We start from the raw sequence: 7865 nt of genomic DNA, 5'->3' as shown, positions 1-7865 counted from the left end.
CTAAATTTAGAACTGGCTTTTAGAGAAGATGGTGAGAGGGAAGGACACGTGTACGGTGACATTACCGATTGATTTGGGTGACCGACAGAAAATAGACTGCTTTTAAACTGACACGTGGCTTTTCGTTTTCACGCGGGTCAGGGTCTCATGGGTACTTTGGTTCCCGTGTTTTTCACTTTTTTTAATTTTTCTCCGTGTTGTGTGATTTTGATCGTTTTGAATCTTTTGATCGATTTATAGGGTTTTTTTTTAATTGAAAAATAATAATTAATTATTATAGGTCTGTCTTGGGGTGGCAAAAAAAAATATGGAGCTAATATGGATTAAAAATAATGGAATATTTAATTCTTTATGGTTTCTAACTTATGGAGAAGAGTCATAAACGTTATAAAAATCTGATAACTTATTACATAAATAAAAACATAATCACAAGGATTTGGATTGTATTATTGCTTTTTTTTTAATGAGCCTTTAATTTTTCATAATTATTAAAATATTTTCTGCAGATATTTCAATCAATGTGACATATATGTAAGCGAAATTCTTAATAATAAATAAGGTTTAAAAAAAATAAGAGCCACTAAAATATATGATCTCCAATGAAAAAAGGTAACTTATTTTTTTTTTATTGGATGTGATTTTCGATAAATCCATTGTTTAAATTGTTTTTTTTTTTTAGTATATTCTTTATATTTGAAAATTATCAAAAAAATCAATCAATAGGTCATCAATCAAACATTTAAATTTCAATATTTTGTAATATTAAATTATACATAAAAATGTGTTTGTGGATTGAATAGTAACTAGCATCTGATTTGAATGAAATTTAACATGCATATTAAGAACATAAATAACATGCAATTCAATAATTAAAATTTCAAAATATATAGTAATGTTAATTTTTTAATGAAAATTTGAAAGGCTTTTCTCGAAACTAGTTTGCAGAGAAATCTAATTTCAAAACTAGTTTTTAGAGAACTCTAATTGAGGGGAAGAGAGTCTCTGAGTTGTGGTTTACAACATTGGTAATGATGTCATAATTATAGAGTATAGACATTTGTTAACTTAGCCAAGAGAAAGAGATTATTTCAAATAAAAAATAAAAAGATGAAGGCATAATATTCAAATGAAATAAGGTACATAATTATTAGATATTGAGTGTTTTGAGAAATTGTTAGTTAAAATAAATAAATAAAATAAAAAAGTATGTTCTTATCATAAAATAGAGAGATTTTTTTTTTTTTTTTTTTTTGCATAAACTAATATGAATGGACTTATATAAGTTAGACATAAATTGTAATGTAATTACTTAATTAGCTACCTTAATTTTCAAAAGAAGAGTAGTTGTGTTGATTATTTGTGAAAATAATTCTAGAGTTACAAATTACAATTATTAGTTGCGGGAAGTTTTTGTTTTCAGTGTGGTTAACAAAGCTGCAGTGTTACATGATTCTAGAAGTCAGCAATGAGTGGTGAACACAAGTGTGCGCAGCTGATCATTTGCTGGTATCTTGATTATCACCGCTAAAAAAAGGGCCTCACAGTAGAAGGGTCCACCATAGAAAAAGCTGTCCAATGACGCAAACTCCTACCACGTGGGCACTAAGATGTGGGCCAAAAGTGAAAAACCTTGACACCTGTTCCTTTCTTTTTTGTCGTAAACTAGTAATGGCCCATGAAAATAAACTAAACGACATCGTTTACTTTTCCATGAACGTCATGCTTCCTTGATAAAATGCTGTCAAATTAGATGGCTGCAGCCTGTAGCTGACGGGCGCAGCTGTATTGATAGAGGAAGGTAGCTAGCGTACGAACCGCTGATAATTGAAACAGTAATTATTTATATAATTTTTGTCATAATTCATCGCGCAAATGTGAACAAACTGTGAGTAATAAATATATAAATCAAAATAAACTTATAATTTCTTTTAACCACAAATTATTACGCGGTGAATTACAACAAAAATCGTAAACTTCTTCGTAATATTAGTATTTTTCTTGAGAATTTTGGGGGCCATATCTATAATCTATCACAGTCCAAAGTCTCCAAGAGGAGCACCAATATATAAGAATAGCATATGGGTTTTAATTTAATTACCGACAAAATGGCTTCCAAGGTTCTATTTGGAATCTATTTATTTTACTGAAATTGAAAATTTTTGTTAAAAGTATTATAGATAAAAGTAAAAGTTAACTAAAATAGTACAGTAGGACTTATAAATACTACCAAAAAGTACAATGGAACCCATAAATAATAGCAAAAATAAACTGAATAATAAAATAAGTTAGCAAAAATAATTTTTGCTAAACACACACTAATTCTATTGTGAAAGCTTGGGGTTTGTGCCAATAATTCTTTAGATATTGGTATATGGCAATGACTATGAGACGCGTTGAATTAACAATGGTTGAGGAAGTGAATCCCAATATTAGAAGGTTGAACATAATGTAGAGAATCAGTCTCTTGTAACTCTCTGTTGTTGGTTTGGTTAAAAGGGGGAATTGGAGGTTTCTGCTCTACTTTGTGATAGATTGCAGTTTAAGGTTGCTTGTTGCTGGTTAGGATGTGTTAATGTTATGCAGTTTTTGCTTCTTGGATAAGAATTATTCATTAAAAGAATTTGTTTTTGGGTCCAAGTAACGGGTGTTATTAGAGTATTTATTATTAAACCATTTTAGAAAAAATTCAATACCACTTTATGAAAAATATAAAAAAAAGATCTGTCTACAATATTTTTACAACACTTTCGCAATAAATTCTAAGTGATAGGTTGCTATTTATTGTTATTGGTGAGCAAAAAAAGTAATTTTAGTGGTAAATTCAAATTAGAATCAATAATAAATTTTCCTTTAAAAAAAAAATCAGGCTTTTAATTCCTTGCTTCTATAATCATAATTCACAACAATCATGAGATTTTGTAAATGATTTAGTATATTTAAAGTAAGGAAATGCTAGGACCACAACTTTTGCCACATAGCAAGTCGTGAATGGAGGAGTTGTGGACTCATCACTTTTACTCCACCATTTACAACTTAGTATGTGAGCAAATTGTAGCAAAAGTTATGATTCTAGCATTGTCCATACATTTATATCTATGTGCTTTTAAAGTTGGACTCTTACCATTTATGGGGTTGCCGGTGAAGGTTTATGAGAAAATGATACCTACAAGTTGTTTAATATTGCAATAAATTTGAGATCTAAAAGGGTGACTTCTAATTATGAGCACCACCTTCAAAAATTAAACACATGCAGTTCACAAAATTTCCGGAATTTCTCCAATGGCTCTTATACCCGTGTTTGTTTGAGAGTGGTTTTCTTGTTCTTGCTGCATCTTAGGGCAATTGTCTTCCATGCCCAATGCCAGATCTGGTTTATTGGACCCATGATGGTTCCATTAGAATATTAAACTATGACTCTTGATAGGAACTTCCAACTAATGCTTTTAAAAATTATAAACCTTGTTATCTGATGTTGATAGTTTATTTTTTTTTTTTTTTTTTTGAGAAACATGTTGATAGTTTATTTGATAGGAACGCGCGGCACCACAATTGGCTTATGATTGCTTTGATATGTGTTTTGTAAGCTTATTCATGGTTACCAGTTAATGCAAAGATCCAGGACTCAACATTTATTATGAAACTAATTCTTTTTGACCACTTATTAAGGTAAACAATATGCTATTCTGTTCTATATTAATATATTCTTTCAATGGTACGCACGAATACTCATATTTGTTGGGTGAGATAGGAATATAAAATAAGTCATGTTAATTAGTGTCTTTAGAGTATTGATTAATAATTCATTTTAAGAAAGTTTTAACACAACTTTTATGGGAAATAAAAAAATAAAAATAAAAAAAGCTGTCAAAACATTAATTGTTTTTTTTCTTCCCAAAAACTTTTTTTTAAATGAATTATTAACCAATACTTTAAGGGTATTTGTTAGCATTTCCTATTTAATAGATTCCTCATATTTAATAGAAGGGTCATGCTAACGAGTGTCCTTAGGGCACTGGTTAAAAATCTATTTTACGAAAGTTTTGACATCACTTTTATAGAAAATGAAAAAAACTGTCAAAACATTAATTGTTTTTCTTTTCTTTTCCTATAAAAACTTTTTTTAATTAGATTCTTAACCAGTACCCTAAGGGCACTGGTTAGTATTTTCCTTAATGGAATGAGATTGTCAACATGTAGATGTAATTAATGTAAGGGAGATAACGGCTTCCTTAGGAAGCCTATGTGATCCAAGTAGGGTGTGGGACGAGCTATTCAAAGCATCTTTTCGACTGTGGATTGACTCTTTTCTTTTCTTTTTTGGTAAACCGGAAATTTCATTAAAGATTAAGGCAAAGTACAATGTCTAGGGTAAACAATACCCCAAGAGTCAGCCATAAGCTAGTACAAAATATAGGAAGGGGGGGAGGGGTATACAATAAATTCTATGGGGGAGTTTATTCCTTCCTTAGTTAGTAGGTTTGCACAATGGTTGCCTTCGCAGGGAGGTTTCCACGTCGGAGTGACAAAGAGGGCACTCATCATTCTAAATAATTTGTTTGGCTCGCAGGACCATTCGAGTGGGAAGTTTGTTGTGCGCAGCTAGCCAGAGGAAGGTTTGAATCCTCAGAAGAGTGGTGGTTTTCCAAATCCATTTCCAAGAAGAGCCGAGGGAGGGGGTAGGGAGGTTGATGGAGAAAGTGTAGTGTGATGCCCCAATTTGATTGATTGTGTAATGTGTGTGGGGTGTGTGATGAGTCCCACATCGGGTATTTACTGGGTTGAACTGGGCTTTATTAACAACTACAAGGAGCCTCAATTGTGACTAGTCCTTTTGAGGTATAGCGCAGATGTGGCTAGCGCTTTTCCTTGGGTCGTTACATGTAGGCTGAGTGGGTGCTGAACTTGCTATGACATGATTGTTAGGTCGGCTTTGTGGACCATCATTCTAAGTCGTGGTGATCCCTTGATCATCAAATATTTTGTATGTGTTTGGGACTAATTTATAAATTAGTTTTTTGTCTTTTAGTTTTTATTTATAACTTTTTAAAACCTTGTTCTTTTTAAAGTACAAGTATATTTTAACACAATTTCAAGGAAAAAAAATTAAATAAACTGTTTCCAAATAGACATAAATGATTGCTTATAGGGAAGCCTTAATAGAATGAGTAGTGGTCCACACCCAAGTGGCCTTCTTTTGGGCCAAAGAAGGATTGGGAGGACTCCTTGTATATATAAACATAAGGGAAATGCTAACGAATAGCATGATCCATATATATATATATATATATATATATAAAAGCAAAACTGAGAGAAAATCCAATTAGATTTCAAATTGAAATTTAATTAAATTCTACAATTAAAGTCTAATTTGCGCTATGTGTTCTAAATTATTTCTTAATTTTTGTGTCAAATGTAGGATCACGTCATAAACATCCATCTAAGTGAATTATTGAGTACAAAAGTTAAGAAGATTAAGGTTAATGAACCTTGAAATTATCTAATCTATATTGTGTCAATTCATTGAACCCAATAAGATCTTATTAGGCTTTGGGGATTTTTTACTCAACGTGACTCACTAATATTTTTCTCTTCATTCTTTTGTAACCACAATTAGCTTTACCATCCGTTTCCTTCTTGGTAATTTTCTGAAATCTCTCTTCCGCTTCAATATTTTTCTTTTTTATTTCATTTGGATTCAGAGAACAATGCTTTTGTTCTTTCTCTGTTATATGATTATAATGGTTAATGATCAAACAACCATGCTTTCAAATGTGTAAAATTTATCAAATTTGTATTTCACATATTAATCAAATATCTTTAGACTTCTTTCTCAAAAAAAAAAAAAATATATATATATATATATATATATCTTTAGAGCACCCACAGTAGATGTGGGATATGTGCCAAATGCTAAATATTTGGCACATATCCCACACCAAACCCAGTTTGAGCCCATTTATCAAATGTTGTAAGTGTTAAATTTTTTTCAACTTGCTACAGTAAAATCACAAATATACAACTGTACGGTACGCTGTGGTATATTGGTTTATTAATTTTTTATTTCTCTTTCAACCCTCATATCTCTTTCATTTCTCCTTCAGCTCACCGCCTCCATCTCCATCTCCACTCTCCCATTCTCTTTCTTCTTCCCTCTTCCCCGTTGCTCTATTGTCTTCCCGTTCATGAATATGAGCCACCATCAATTTCGTTTCTACCATCACTGATCTATATCCTTCACCGGTTTTTTTTTTTTCCCTTTTGTTCGCTCTGTCCTCTCTGTTCTATTGGCGTGGTTGTGGGTCTAGGTTGTGGTTGTGATTTCCGATTGTGGGTCAGGTTATGGGTCTGGTTTTATGTTCCGATTGTGATCGGCGTGGGCGTAGGCCTTTGGGTTGTGGTTCTCTCCTCTCTGTTTTTTTTTCCCCTTTTATTCGCTCTGTCCTCTCTATTCTATCGGCGTCGGTCTGGTTGTGGGTCTAGGTTGTGGTTGTGATTTCCGATTGTGGGTCTGGTTGTGGGTCTGGTTTTATTTTCTAATTGTGATCGGCGTGGGCGTAGGCCTTTGGGTTGTGGGTCTCTCCTCTCTGTTCTATATCCCGATGAACTGACCGAGCCCTTTCGTCTCATCAGAGAGTAGGCTCTTTGAATCAATTCTTGGTGCAAGAACTTTGTGAGTGGACTTCCGGTTTCGTGAAAGAGGCCCTGGTGAAATCTGTGCACGAGAATCACGACAGGAATAGCTCACTGGTCTTACTCTGTTTGGGCGATACTATTTCATCGATTCACCGTACAGGTAATTTCTCTATCTTCTCTGTGATTCTCTCGGTATTTCAATGTCTAGTTTTGATTCTCTCTATATTCTGTTCATATGTGCTGTTTGCTGTGTTATGAATTGTTCTGCCTAAATTAATCTATCCGACAATCTTCTCTGTTGCTCTTGTCTTTAACCTTAATATAGTCTACTTATTCTTAAAAACAAAACAAAACAAATGAAAATATTAGGCTGTGGGAATTACTCTATCCGACAATCTTCTCTGTTGCTCCGGCTAGGACAAGTCAAAACAAGAATTTCTTATTATATGCTGTGGGAATTACTTCATGTTAATATTAGGCAAAAGTATTTTTTGAGATAGTCAACCAACTTAATGAAAATAATTCAACATTAAAAATGATGCTTTTGCCTTGGTCAAAATAAAATATGATATTAACCCATGTGGTGACTTAGTCACATAGGCAGTCATAATGATCACCTTCCTTAAAGAGTGAGGCGTGGATTCACAAGTGTCTGTGTAAATCCATGCCTCACGTATTTTTGGGGGGGGGGGGGGGGGGGGGGGCGCGGGGGGGTCGTCTCTCACATGTGCATGTGTTTGATGAGGGCTCACATTTTGAGTTTGGGAAATTTGCTAGAGAGATACATTGACAAAGTTTAGTAATGATATATTTTGTTGTAATTAACAAACCAGAACAAGCAGTCTCCATATCTATTTAGATCATGGACTCAAGGAATTATTCATCATTCACTGATCTTGTACAGGGGAATATTAATCTTGAGGATGAAATTTTCGATGTATCTGAAAGTAGTCCCCTATTAGTCGAAGATTCTCACTGAATGATGAAGTTGCCACTTTTAAGAAAAAACAAGCACGTAGTGTCAACTTCAGTGCTGAGGAAGACAAGCTGCTTGTAGCAGCATGGCTCAATACCAGTGTCGATCCTGTGTATGGTAATGAGCAACATAAAACAACATTTTATGGCAAAGTTGCGAAATACTTTATGGACCACAAGACTGATTCTACACATAGTGTTGCATCCCTAACAACCCGATGAGGAACAATTAATAGGGAAATAGTTAAATTTGTTGG

The sequence above is a fragment of the Quercus robur genome, chromosome 12, assembly GCF_932294415.1.
Source record: "Quercus robur chromosome 12, dhQueRobu3.1, whole genome shotgun sequence".
Classification (NCBI taxonomy): domain Eukaryota; kingdom Viridiplantae; phylum Streptophyta; class Magnoliopsida; order Fagales; family Fagaceae; genus Quercus; species Quercus robur.
This window is presented reverse-complemented; position numbering follows the sequence as displayed.